Source organism: Protopterus annectens, chromosome 1.part1, assembly GCF_019279795.1.
Source record: "Protopterus annectens isolate FY-2018-M chromosome 1.part1, PAN1.0, whole genome shotgun sequence".
NCBI classification, from domain to species: Eukaryota; Metazoa; Chordata; order Ceratodontiformes; family Protopteridae; genus Protopterus; species Protopterus annectens.
The window spans coordinates 819,664,631-819,679,921 of record NC_056726.1 but is presented as its reverse complement, the minus strand read 5'-3'; the positions used below and the strand labels follow the sequence as shown (position 1 = coordinate 819,679,921).

General features: G+C 39.8%; 1 long non-coding RNA gene across 1 annotated transcript in view; it reads left to right on the top strand.

The window, feature by feature from the left end:
• Window positions 1–15,291, top strand: part of LOC122807503 — an 85,701-nt gene that overhangs the window by 68,798 nt on the left and 1,612 nt on the right. The window lies entirely within an intron of this gene.

The window sequence follows — 15,291 nt, the reverse complement described above, 5'->3', positions numbered from 1 at the left end:
AGAAAAGGAAGTCATTGCACACAAAAATAAATCTTACTCTAAAGAAGTCAAAAAACACTCTTGCTAAATTAAACAAGGAAATATGGATCCTGATCAAATCAATCAAAGAGACAGATATGAAGTAGTAATAGCCACCAAGGTGAAGGATAACCACAAAACTTTCTTTAACTCTGTTAGAAACCCCAGAAATAATGCCCAGCACTGTGCCGAGCTAATAGTAAATGATATCACATACTCAGACTCAGATGACATAGCCAATCTACAAGCCTGGCCAACAAATTTAGCTCAGACTCCCTCCTTCCAATATTCTCAGTTCAAATACCTCCATTTACACCCCCTCAAATCTCACAAGAACAAATTCTCAAGGCACTGTGTAAGGCCAAGAATACTACATCTATGGGGCCAGATAACATACTAGGCTGCCAACTAATTAGCCTGAAACATGACTTGTCAAACCTCCTACAGAGGCTATTGAATATTACTCTCAAAACAGGCTTTCTAGCAGTTGAATGAAAGAAGCAACAGTTATTCTCTAGCAAAAAGATGGAGCTTCGCCTATCCAGGGTAATTGTAGGCCCATACGCCTGGCCAATCTCATCTGAAAGATTTTGGAAAGGATCGTTATGGAACAATAAGTATGGATATAGGTAACCTAGAGATTCCTGACACAGCCCAGTTTGGATTTGTCAAGGGAAGGTCCTACCTAATTAACCTGGTTGATTTCTTTTAAAATTACTGAGGCAATGGATGACAGCAAATCAGTGAACACTGCATATGTGGACCCCGCAAAGGTGTTCAACACCATCCCAAGTTCAGGTATCATAGATAAACTCTCCCACATAAATGTTAACCCCAGTGTAACTCACTGAATGACAAACTTGCTCACAACTAAAGTAGACACCACTAAGTAAGAGTGGGGGACTGTATGACCTCCAAAACACAAGGCACTAGCAGAGTGCCCCAGGCTTCAGTCCTTGGGTTATTTCTCTTTGGCATTTACTTCTATGAAGTCAAAGCTAATGTTAAGGGTTTGTGACTTCATAAACTCCCCAGAGGACAATGGGATCCTACAATAGGGCTTGTCTCAAATAAATAGTTGTTGCCTAAACCATGGACTAAAATTAACACCAAGAAATAAATAATCATATCCTTTTGACAAGCATGACTCCCTTTGTAACTATCACATCGACAAGACCCCTCTGAAAACTGAGCCTTTCATTGGAGAGCTGGGAACCTGTGTTTAAAAATAGGCTATCCTTTGATCACCACATATCCACTGTTGTAAGGAAGTCCTTTTTCATTGCACTTACATCAAAACGTATGGCAACCACATCCAAGAGCTTAATTCTTCCACTGTACTCAGCACTCATAAGACCAATCATTGAGTGTAATGTCCTTTTTGGTGCATATCTGTCCAAATAGTTGTCATAACTGGAAATACCACAGTAGTTTTTCACTATAAATTCAAGAAACTGAATCATAAAAACTATGTACACTGCCTCAAAATCTTGTCTCTCTTACAGGCTATTGAGAAGTGACCTCTGCCACACATATATAGCTCAACAGTCCCTGTTCTGTCAAACCTAGCACACATTTACAAATCCATTGTTGCCATAAACACCTGAACAAGGGACCTAGATCTTTTTTTGCAAAATTAATAGAAAATGCTGGAGTGATGGGTTTGTGTCACAGAGAATGCCATTCCTATAGAACTGTCTTCCACTCCACATAAAGTAGAGGACTTCCCATACTCTATTCAAATATAATTTGCACAAATGGATAGGTAACTGCAAATTTACCCCCAGCTTAGCACTACTAGCCCTCATGGATGGGGAAGCATATCATTACCCCAACATATACTTGTTTGGCCCACCTTTGGGTATTCGTAATGCAAAATATAAGGGATAATAATTACCATGGGAATGCAAAGCTAGGCTTCTTAAGACCCTCAAAGTTCAATAGCCTAGTAAGTACCTATGAGCCTATGAGCTTACAAAGAGAAGTCACTTAGCCTGTTTGGTACAGACTACTGGGGAAAGCTTGTCAAAAGGAATAAGTGGAACATGAATTACAGTTGGTTTTCTAACAATATTGGATGAAAGCTTGTGCAAAAAAAATGAGAGCTTCAAACCACCACATTTTAAATAAAAATATCAATAATATTGTAGAAAGTTGAAAGAACTTATTTATGGACTTTCATTTTATATGAGCACTTACTGAGACAGACTTTGTGACTGTAAATCTTTTTTCTGTTGCCTCCCATTTTTGCAAGAAAGAATTTTTTTTCTCATATCCCCTCTAAGTAAATCTTTATGTAAACTGAAAGCTGGTTTCTATGGATTGTTTTTGTCACTGTAAATGCAGAAAGTTGTTACTGTGTGTGTGTGTGTGTGTGTGTGTGTGTGTGTGTGTGTGTGTGTGTGTGTGTGTGTGTGTGTGTGTGTGTGTGTGTGTGTGTTCAAATATATGTATATGAATGATATACTACAGATCTATACAGGCATACATATACACATACACACACACACACACACACACACACACACACACACACACACACTCACAATCATATAATTTGAAGACATGATCGATAATTTCTTGAGTATGCCCATGTCACCTGCTTAGCACATTGATACTCACCTTCCCCTTTGCCCTTCTTCCTATACCAGCCAGCCTATACTATAACAAACTCATCTATAACCTTCATGTCTGCATTGAACTGTTTCCCCATTCATTTACTGGCTTTGTCGTGTTCTACCTTACATTAAAATTGCATGATAGTAGAAGATAGTAGAAAATGACAATTAAATGGATTTGCTATCCTAACACCCCTCTATTCCTGCCAACCTCCTTACCTTCTCTCTACATGTTTCATGCCCTCTTAACTGCTTTTGGATTCGTTTATAACCACCCATTCCAACAGCCCATTCCATAGGTCTAAAGCCCTCTGAGAACAAGTACTTCTGAAGATCTGGTGAGAATTTAGTATGCTGTCTGTGCTCCTTCCTCTCACCCCCTATCCTTCCTGTTTAGAGTAAACCCTTCACGTCTCCCTAACCTGATCTTTTGCACCATTATCACAACACCCTCTTCTGTCTCTTCTGCCATTTGGTAAGAAAGATTCTAGGCCTTCTAATCTCTGTTCATGTTTTTATTCTCCATCCCACACACTTTTCTGGTAACTTTCTTATGGGCTGTTTCCACTAAACTGTGCCCTTTCCTTGTATGGCCTCTAAAATGCCACACAGTACCCAAAGTGTAGCCTGACCAGGGCCAAATAGAATGAAAGCTTTATGTCTTTGTTTTTGGAAACTTCCCCTCTGAGGAAGTATTTCAGTAATTTTCTTGGTGTCATCACTGCTCACTCAATCTGATTTTGGTGGACCAATTCTCATGTGTTTCCAAACCCCGACTTGATTATTTTTCTGTTCTTTTGCCATTAGTTCCACTCCGCCATTTTGTGCTTCACACCTGTGCTGCTATGGTCCAGGTGTAGTACTTTTTGTTTTAATGCACTAAACCTCAACTGCCACCTTTCAGCCCACTTGGTCAGCCTTTCCAAAACCTTTCTTAGATTTTTTCTACATGATACAAATGACTGAAAGCGTTTTGAATTTGTACAAAAATCATGTTTAACAGCCTATGATTAAGTTAATTTTTAAAAAAGATGAATGTAAGTTGTGCTTCCTTATACAATTGTAATCATGTTGACCCATCAATAGATCAAGGCAAAACAATGTTTGGCAAACCATAGAGTTTTTTTTTTTTTTGCATGGGTCCACTGCACCCCTATATGGGGGGAGGGGGTTGGGGACAGCTCCATCACAAACTTATATATGCCTTCACTGAGTTCACACAATGGTCGAGAAAAGATAAAACTCTAGTCACCACAGCTGGTTCAGAAGGTTAAGTCTGTGAACTTTACTTCCTGTGGTACAGGGTTTGATTCCCTCATTTGTCTCCTATGTCCTTGAGTATACCACATTACCAGGCATCCATCCTGGGTTGCCTCTCATCATATTTCTAGCTAGCCTAGCTGGTTAATAAATGGAGTATTATTAAACTGTTTCTACAACACTTCCTTGAGCTACTAGCATTCAGTTAAATGGTAGTCAGTACTTTTAAATGATCCCATAGAATTAAAAAAGGTATGTTTTATAACTAGACAAAAGAAGAGTACTGTGTTGAGTATATAGTTTTAAATTTAATAATTCCAAGCAGAAAGAAATTAAATGACATGTAGTATACTTTCTAGAATTGTTCGAAGTATAGATCTCATTCACCTTAGTTTCTTATGCACTGCATGTCCTGTTTATGAATAATTCAAGCAAATAACCAATACATACAAGCCTGATTTATATGAAAAAAATAATGCTACAATAGATATTGCTCCATATTGACTGGTAGTATAACTTGTGATGGATTAGCATGCTAAACTGAACAGTCGAATATGATATATACTGCAACCTTCACTCACCACACTTCTTAATGAAATAATTACTAATGCATATCAGAGGCTCTTAAACCATCATTTTGTCTTGCATTTAAATATACCAGTTCTAGGATTATACTGTATCTAGGAATGGGAGCGGTCTCAGTAAAATGGTAGTTCAAAAAGCTCGCCTTTGATTAAATGGACCCCTCCGAAGCAAACAAAAAGTTAAAAAAAAAAATCAAGAGATTGTTTCATAATTAGTTAAATCCTAACCGGGCCAAACCCAGTGACAGATGAAGCCTGTTACATGCATAGTATGCTTAGCTAAATACTGTCACTTTAAATATTCAGTAAATTTGGAATATGAGTCATGTGACAAGTTCTGGATCTTCAGTTTTGAGTAAAAGTATCAAATAAAGGTGTCTAATGGCTGTTCTTCTCTTATGATGTGTTTCCATGTTTTACCCTGAATTGTTTGTCTTAACCTACAGTTTCTCTGCAGATCTTACATAGTAGCACAGAACTGAAAGGGAACTTTGAAATGGTATAGGTAGCAAACCTGTTTTATTTCTTCAGTTTCTGGCACAGAACAACAATAGTACAAACCACCTGTGGGCCCAAAGATGCAAATGAACCTCTGAAAAAAGGAATTCCTGGATCCCACATTTTGAACTGCATTTTTATAAGTGGCTTTGCAGACAACCTGAAATGATGATGAAATGTAGATGAGAAAGCCGTTCATGTATATAACGCCTTTTGCATTAAAAGAGTAAATTCCTAGCATACTGTAAGTCAAAAAAGAACCATAAGTCAGACACTTGTTTTTTTTAGCAGAAATCAGGGTGAATATCCAAAAAGCCAACCACGAAGTACAGACCAAACAAAAAAATCAAAGAACCAAGAAATCAAAACACTCAGGTGACTATCCATGTTTATGTCACAGCATTAAAGCACTGGACACAACAGTGTGGGACTGATGATTTGGCTGTTTCACTGATAAGAGAGGGAATAGTTTGTGAAATCAGAAATGAGCAGTTAAGGGGCAGACTATTGAGAGAAGCCGATTTAAAATTCAAAGAAGCCATAGATGTGTATCATTTCAAAGTAAACTATCAAGTGTGCAATGCAAATGTATTACAAAACAGACCAAAGTATGTACATCTAAAACTGTGTAGGAAAATATTATGAAAATGTAGCCTAGAAATACTAAAAATAATAAAAAAGAAAATAAAAGTGCGGGTGGCTGCATGACATATACGATGGCCTGGTAATATGCGTGCAGGCAAGAACTGCACCAAACATTAATACAGTGGCTTCTGACATGAAAAGTTGCAATACAGAGCTAAAACCTCAAATCTGTAAATTATGTGGATGCAAAGTGGTATGTTTTAAATGGAAAAAATACAGCAGTCGAATACTGATTCTTTTGAAACAAACGTGGTTAAAACTTGAATATCTCTTGGTACAGGTATAGTACATTCAGCAAATACAGAGCATGCCAAACACAATGACAATGTAACTAGGGATAGCCTAAGGCTGCATGTGCAAAACAGAAGTAATTTCTGAAAAATGTGGATAAATGTCAAAATGCGTTATGTTCAACCTGGATGTAGAATGCAGTATAATTACCAATTCTTACATATACGAAGTTGCATTTAAACTGCACGCTAATTAAGCTAGTTGTGTGGTCTGTCTTGGTGTGAGTACGAGCGAAAGTCATTGAATCAAGTACGGCTGAGAGGAATATGCAGAAATAAACAGTACAGGCTATTGTGTCAGACTGTTGCTTTATAGTCTCAACTAAAACAGGCAAATATATTGAGCAGACATCCTTATGTGACTACTGTTTGTTACACAGAGTTTTGATAAAATAGGATTTGGGGGTTCATCGACTGCTGTGTTAGAAAATATCTGATAAAGTTAATGATACAACAGGTTGTGGGGGTAACGAAGTTTCTCCCATCCCCTGAGGTTGAGTAATCTCATTGTATATTTCTCCTTTCCCCTGAGCTTAAGAAATCTTATAATATATTTAGAGGTGGAGAATGTTGTGGTCTGGGGGACTTCCGCTCTATAAATGCTTTTTTGTTGCCGTCAGTGATGGGCATTGCTCACTATTTAATTTCAGTAGTTGCAAGGTCTATGAATGAGTGTTTGATGATTAGCCATATATGCATGTAACTTTTAACTCTAAGGGAATTTCTAATATCTATAATTTTTGCAGGTAGGAATGATAAATTACAGTATAAATTAAAAGTGTGCAGTTCAGCAAAATTGGAGACATTCAGAATCTGTTTGTAACTCACAGCTATGAGAATGTGTATGAGAGAGTGAAGAACATTCATTCGAAAAGTCAGCTCAAATTTCTGACCTCTACAGAAGCTAAGGTGGCAAAGTGATATTCAAATGTTGTATCTGTTGTATCTGCAGTGCAGAATTCAGGGAAAACTGTGTTCAGGATTCTACTCTCAATCAATGTAATGTAATAAGAAAATGTAGTAAAAAGTGTGTGTGTAATTAGCACCTCACTGTAAGTACAGAAAAATAAATCACTGGGTATAGAGACGCTATAAAAATGAAAATGATATTCGGAAAAGTTATAACTTGTTTGAAAGTTTAGAATGCATACAGGCCAAGTTCCACATTAGGATATTACCCCAAAGAGTGCCAGTGCTTTATGCTCCGTGAAGAGTATCTATTACATTTAGGGCCAAAACTGAGCAAGAATTAAAATATATGGAGTCACTTATAGCTAATAATCAAGCAGAAAGAACATAATAAATTGATCAACAATATGGTAACTATGGTTATGCAGGGAAAATACATAATTTGTATTCATCCATAAGATCTTAATAAATGGATCAAGAAGGAGCAGTATCCACTGAACCTGTCAAAAATAATTATTAAATAATTATTAAATAATAATTAAAATAATTGAATTCTCCTTTTCTATGGTGTGGGTAAGTAGGAGTGTAAAAGAAAATGAATGTTTGAAAAAGTTATAGCTTTTAGTGTGTATGTGTGAGTGTTCATGGGTGAGGGTTAGAGTACAGGTTAGGTAAGATGACAGATTTAATGTTTTATGTCTGGTGTTGTGTACCTCTGCATCCTTTTGCCTAACCTAGTGGTAATATTATGGAAAGGGTTTCTAGTAATGTAACATCTAGGGTTAGGGACGGGGTAGGGCTATGGTTAGGCACAGAGTTAACACGCGTGTAAGGTGGTGCAGGGTATAACAGTCCAAAGTGGGGCTACAGTACCAGAGAAGCCAGCGAACTTTAAAGGTGAAACCTGAAGCAAGGCTAGAGACACAGACAAGGAAGGCCTGTGTATATAGTACAAATGAGTCTGAAGTTTACCGAACTATTTAAGTTCTGTCATTAAGCCGAGGTTTATTGTATATCTGAAAGCATTTCAAAGAGTTATCAGACTTGTGTGTTGGTGTGACAAGTTTACATCAGTAAAGCCATTTCTGTGTTCTGTGAAAGTCAAAAGGTCTGTAATGCATGTGGTTTATGTAATAAATGAAAGGAATAAAAGGTGGAAAATGCATGCTATTTGAATGAAATTCCCAAAGGTGTAGACTGAAAGGGCCTCAAGTCACCCCAATATGCATACATATACACATATAAATGTGTATAAATACGTAACCTACATATTTATTTATACATAGTCATATGTGTGTGTGTGTGTGTGTGTGTGTGAGTGTGTGTGTGTGTGTGTGTGTGTGTGTGTGTGTGTGTGTGTGTGTGTGTGTGTGTGTGTGTGTGTGTGTGTGTAAATATGTATGAATGCATGTATCTGAGCTGTGTGTTTGGTTTGGGGGGAGCACAGTATGCACACTCACATGCTTATTTGTTTGTGTTTTGGGGTGAAGTGTGTACAGTTTTACAACTGCTGCACTTACACTGCAGCTTATTGGTTTCTCTTTGTTAGTGCACGTCTGTAACTCCAGTGGTTTTAAGAGACAGTTTTGGTGCATAGTGCAGAAATCTCAGAATTGGATTTGTGTTATTTTCCTCAATGAGTAGGTCTCCTGCAGAATTACTGTGCACCAGGTGCTTGCATGATATGCAGTAAGTTATCACTTTTTTACCCCTACTATACTGAAGTCACTGAATGCAAATATAAAGTAATTTTCCATGCATTTTTGCCTGTACTAGCCCTATGCTGTTTTTGCATTTAGGTTCATAGTTAAGTACTAGGCTATCGGCCCAAGGGCCTAAGTAAGCCTAGCCAACAAGGTTCCCTAGATTACACCACCCAAGAAAGTTATTTTCCTGTGCCCCTGTTCAGCAGAGCCACAGAAGTGATCCCCGGGGTGTATTTCTTATTTTCCATCCACTCATCAAGATTTGTCTTGAAGAGTGCTAATGAGGAACTTTGCTTGACATAGATGGGTAGCTTGTTCCAGAGTATGGGAAGTCTCTGGGACAGGAATCTATCCCTCCAGCATGTCCTGTTTATTGTGGTGACAAGGTTTAGGTCCCTAGAGTGTGTAGTTCGGAGGGATTGGGATTTCTTTAGGTGTAGCTTCTCCAATAGCTCTAGGTTTGACATAGCTTTATACATTAGGCAGAGATCACCTCGGAGTAGTCGATATGCTATGGATTAAAGCTGGAGTTTTTTGAGACGGTCAATATAGGACATCTGTTTGAGACCAGTAATCCTCCTTGTGAGGTACTTCTGTGGCCTTTCCAGCTGCTGCAGATGTCTTGTGAGGTACATTCCAAAAGGGGCATTGTACTCTATAATGGGTCTAATGAGTGTCGAGTAGAGGAGAACAATGACCTCTTTCCTGGATAAGAACCCTTTTGTGATCATGTGTGCCACGTAGAAGGATTTCCTGACTACTGTGGTGATATGATTATCGAAGGAGAGACTACTGTCCACCTGGGTCCCAAGGTATCTTATCACACATTCGGCATTAAGTAGACTGCCACCTATGTGGTAGTTCACGGGTACAGAGTTTTTACCAAAGGGGACGACAATGCACTTTTTGGCATTAAGCTTGAGGCCATGGCTCTAACACCAGGCAGCTGTCGCAGTGAGGCCCTTCTGTAGGATGTCCACATCATTTGGGGACTCAACTATGGCTCCTAGTTTGCAGTCATCTGCGAACTTTGTTAGCCAAAGGCCTTCTGTGTTAGCCTGTACTTCAGAGAAGTAGATACCAAACAGGAGAGGTCCCAGGACTTAACCCTATGGTACTTCACTTGTCACTGGTTTGAAATCAGATTTGGAGTCTGCAACTTTTACATTGTGGGTTCTGTCAGTGAGCCAGTTGGCAACCCATCTTGTGATGTAGGGATTTATACTTAGTTTAGTGAGTTTAGCTATAATTCCAGAATGGGGAATTGTGTCAAAAGCCTTGGTGAGGTCAAGATAGGCTGTGTGAACCACCTTACCCTCATCTACGGCTTTGGTGACTGCCTCAAAGAAGTCAATCAGGTTCAGAATGCATGATCTGCCTTTCACAAACCTGAAGTGGGTGGGGTCCAGAGTTTGGAGGTTACCAATGTCTTTGTTTATGAGTTACATGATGATACGTTCCATGGCCTTACAGACCAGGCGCGTCAGGCTAATAGGGCAATAGTTCCCAGGATCAGTGATGGCTCCCCCTTTGTGGAGTGGGATAACTGTTGCTGTGCACCATTCAGTGGGCACAAAGCCTGATGTGAGGCTGTGATTGAACATGGTGCTTAGGTGGGGAGCCAGTTCATTCTGAAGTTCATGTAAAACGCAGCCTGGGATGTTGTCCGGTCCCATGGATGCTGTGTTTTTGGCTTTAGAGAGTGTAGCTTTTACTTGTGTAGTTGTGATTACAGGGACTCTGCATTCTTCCTGTATAGATACGGGTCCTTTAGGGGGTAAGAGGGGGGTGAAGTTAGCACTGAACCTATCTGCCAGGATGTTGGCAATATCAGTTGGTTCTGTAATTTTCGTGCTGTTGTGCTGTAACTCAGAGCAGATCTGGGTGTTGACATAACTATAGAATGCTTTGTGGTTGTCCCTAGAATCAGTGGCAATCTTGTTTTTGTAGCTAGCTTTGGAGGATCTTATAAGGGATCTCAGCTTCTTACTGAGGCTGACCAGGGAGCTCCTCCACTCATGGGAGGTTGCTCTCTTATGCAACAGTTTCTTTCTTCTGTTGTACAGTTTGTTTATGGCAGGGGAGGACCAGATTGGCTTCCTTTTTTTGGAGGATAGCATCTTGGTTCTATTTGGGATAGCACGATCCATGCACTCGTGTAAGTGCTTATAGAGTGCATTTGTGTAGGATTCAGCAGTTGTAACTGTACTGTCCATCTGCATAGGTGCCATGAAGTTCACCACTTCTGTCTTAAGAAGCATGAGGTTGGCTTTGGAGATTTTTTTTTACCATGGATTCCTTAATGGGGGGTGGGGGCAGGATGTGGATATCTAGGGTGATTAGCTTATGGTCAAATCTGACCAACGAGGAGTTGACTTCAGGTGTGGAATACCGGTCACTCATGTTGGTAATGACTAGGTCTAGGATATTGTTGCACATGGTGGTGGTGTGGATAAGATGATCCAGGGCATTGGAATTTATGAATTCCAGAAAGAGTTGAGCGAAGGAGTTGGTACATGACTAGTTTTCCCAGTTAATGGTGGGGTAGTTGAAATTGCCCATTATTAGGGTGTTTGGTTGAACCCTAATATTTTCCAGTATATCAAGAAAAGAGGAGTGGGAATCCTGGGGCATGGTGGGAAATCTGTAGCAAGCTACAATTTGGATTACAGCAGAGTTAGTTGCACTTGGATAACCTTGGATGCATTATGCTGAGCAACTAGCCTGGAGGTGTGGATATCCTTAATGAATATAGACACACCTCCACCTTTGGTGTTCTGGTCCAGGTTAGGTGGCCGAAAGGTGTGGTATGAGTTATAGCCTAGTAATGCAGGGGTGCTGTCTAGAGCCGTGAACTAGTTCTCAGTCACTGCATAGATATCAATGTTCTCCATTTTAAGGAGTGCCTCGAGGGAGTGCATTTTGAGATTTAGACTTCTAGCACTGAATAGCATTACCCTCACTTTTTGCTTGCTTGTTTCTGTTACGGTGGTGAATTTGTCATTTGAACCTTGCCTAAAAAAGGCACTATAGCAGTGGCAAAAGCCTCAGCCAGTATCCAGAATCCCAGGAGTGACAAGTGCAGGCCATCTCTGGCAAAGCATCATGGTCTGTCGACCATGTTGTCCCAAGCAGACAGATACTGGATCCCCTTAGAATGACACCAGAAGCTTAGCCAATTGTTGAAGTCAATCATTTTGTCCTTGTACTGCGGTATCATTCTGGGCAATGGGAGGATGCTACTCAGGGCTAGGGTCATACCTGCCAGAGCTACAAGATCGGAGAGCTCTTCCATGTCTCTTTTCATGTAGTCCAGGGAGGTACGTCTCAGGTCATTCACACTAACATGGACAATGACAGTCATGTTTGTACTTGTTGTGGAGTGGCCTGAGTGCATGGGTCATGTGGTGGATCCTGGCACCTGACAGACAGCTGACAGTAACCTTCTCCTTGTTTAGCCTGGTGAGTGGCACATCAGTGTGCCTGACTATAGAGTCACCTATGACTAGTGTTTTGGGTACATTGTTTTGCCTTATGGGCTGTGGTTGAGTGGCACATTGAGTCTGTGGGCTATGTGTCATATGGGTTGTGTTGGGGGGTGGAGGTTGCTTGCATTTCTGCTTTGGAGGTCTCTGTTGCTTGAGCAGATTATTATTGAGAGACTTCATGAATGTTTTTGTGTTTCTATGTGTGGATTTTGGTGGTGTAGGTTTAGTGGAACTATGTGAAGAGTGTGGTGTGGTGTGATGCAAGTGTTTACCTTCTCCTCTTGACTGTCAAGTTCAGTCTTGGTTGGAGAGAGCTTTACCTCTAGTTTGGCTAGATAAGTGCACCTCTCACAGGTTTTAGTGCTGGGTGGCAGGAGGAGAGGGTTGTCTGTGTACATGAGGCAACTGCTACATTGCCCCAAGATGCCCAGATTCATCAGATAGACAGGAGAGAACACTGAGAGCTGACAAATGGACATGCCTGAATAAAATAACTATTTTCCTCTAGACGAGTGAGGAAAGTGAGTACAAGAGCTGTTTTTCTCTAAGCAAGTAAGGAAAGTAAGTACAAAAACTGTTTTCCTCTAGGTACTGAGGAAGGTTGAGTGCTGTAGTAATTTGTAGCTTATTTAGTGCTTACAACAAGTTCTGAACAAGTGCTGAGCACGAATAAGCAGATTCAAGTGCTAAAACTAAGAATCTGTATCTGAACTAAACTAGTTACAGGAAAGAAACAAGTGCAAATGCAGGCTTTTAAATCAGAAAGTTGAGAGAGAGATGGAAAAACTGCCCAAACAGCCAATAACTACAATTTATGGGCCAGAACCACTTCTTATGTGGTAGATAGGCTACCTAGTGCTTACACTCCCACTGATAAGCTAGAAGGCTTCCCTCCAACACAGAAAGGCTTGGGGGCCTCAGGAGCTTACAAATAGTTCTGGATACAGCAAACCTGTATCTGGACTAGACTAGTTACAGGAAGGGGTGGAAACAAGTGCAAATGCGGGCTTTTAAATCAGAAAGTTGAGAGAAATGGAAAAACTGCCCAAACTACCAATAACTACAATTTCTGAGCCAGAAACCACTGCTTATGTGGTAGATAGGTTACCTAGTGTTTACCATTCCCACTGATAAGCTAGCAGGCTTCCCTCCAACACAGACAGGCTTGGGGGATCAGAAGCTTACAAACAGTCCTGGATATAGCAAATCTGTATCTGGACTAGACTAGTTACAGAAAAGGCAGGAAATAATGGTAAATGTTTTTGTTACAGTTAAGCAGAACACAGGGAGATTCTAGCAAAGTGTTTTTTTTTAAGGAAAGGGAGAGAGGATATGCAGAAGATAATTCAAGGTTAGGAAACTAAGTGGGTTGGCCTTCTCAAATGTTCTCTCTGTATTAGGTAGAATGAGCTAATGACACTAGACTGGGAGGAGTGTCCAAGATCAAATTTACAATAGGGGTGGGCAACTGCAAAGACAGCAAGTATAACAGCAAGACACCAACAGGGGTTGAGTGGGGAACAATACTAAAGCTACTAGCCTACACTCTTTTAGACAGTAAACACTACAGAAATGTTTATCACAGCAGAAAAACAGCAGTGAGCCACAAAATGAAAGTTTTAAAGAGATAAAGGAACAAGGAGACTCTACAGAATGCTTTTAACTGCAAACAAATCAGTTATATGATACACTCCTTGGCAGGAAATCAGAACAAACAAATAGGTGCTTAACAAGTAGAGGAAATTTCCATTAATACCTTTCTTGGAATTCCACTCATAGATAGATACAGCAATAGCTAGACAAAATCGGTTATTTAAGAATGGAACATGAGTTGAAAGTATAAAAAGCCATATGAGAACAAAGCAATGGAAACAAAAAGATGGTGATTAAAGGATGTAGTGTTAATAGCACTCAAACAGAACAATATAAAGGTAAATTAAACTAGTATTACCCCTTACATAGTCAGTTAGTTTGCCTGCCACTCAACTTTGCTTGCACTGACAGATGAAGGGCTGAGTATAATCAAGGTGACCCAAGTTCAACTAGCAGTTAGGGGATCTACTACAGATGGAATGGAGAGATAAGGGATGATGAGATGAACCTACTCACCTCTTCAGGGAAAGGTGTGGGATGTGTTGAGGACACAGGGAAAGCAAAGGCAGTAGTCAGTATGGGTAACTCCATGCTTCAAAGTAGAGGAGTAGGTATTTTAGGGAGGCATCACCACAGAAGTGGGGACATTTCTCCTCATTATATCATTGTCTGTGCAAACCACCTCTACTACTGCAGAAACTAACCAAGTCTGCCACTGATGGGGAAGCTAGTGGACCTCTAATCCAGGGAAGTTAGGCTAAACAAGGAAAATGGACACCGGGGAGGGGCACCAATCAAATTCAACTCATGGTCACCAGGAGTGGATAAAAAATATTGTGGCTGACATGTTTTTTTAAATAATACAAAGAGAAGATAGAGGAATTGTTAATTAAATGAATGAATAAATCATTAACATCTAGACCTGTGTCACCAGATATAAAACATAAAAAAAGGATAACTAAAAGAACCATTCTGCTAACTCTTCCAGTAAGCAGAAAATCTTTTTGAACGAAATACAAGTAGAAGAACGAATGAGTGAAAAGTATGCAGGACTAACTACAGGAAGGAAGAGAGTCAATGTGCAGGAGCATAATTTACCAAGGGGTGTCAGCAAAACTAATTCATTGTGAAGCAATAATTAAATCATTTGCAGTGGACAGAACTTCCTGGTCGGTACTAAAGCTTCCTGTTCTCTGGATTGTAGTGAACTGATAGAATATCTAAAAAGAATGATAAAAATAATTTAAGTGCATGTATGGCTGTTCAGAATGATAAAGTAATAACAACTGAGATAAAAAAGGAAATAAATAGAAATAGGTAAAACTGAAGAAGGTGAAAGGATTTCCTCAGAGATCTAGTGTAGGACCACGTTAGTTGTCAATTTGTGTATGGTAATTAAGCACTGAAAACTGCTCTTAGAGTAAGCAGCTGGTGTTATAACACAAGCAACAAATAAATAACAAAAGCATCTGTTCTCTCTATGCAAACATGTAAATGTCCTCATATTCTAGGCATAAACAAGTGAGTTATAAATTAAGAGAAGTAGCAAACAGACTAGTCAAAAAGCCTGCAATCTGTCTAACCATTTGCAAAAGCTAAAAAGTTTTTTTCCATTCAGCTGTAGTAGCCCCAGGGTTTGATAAGGATGCAAAAAGGGGTCGAAGCCCCTTCTGTTGAGGGTA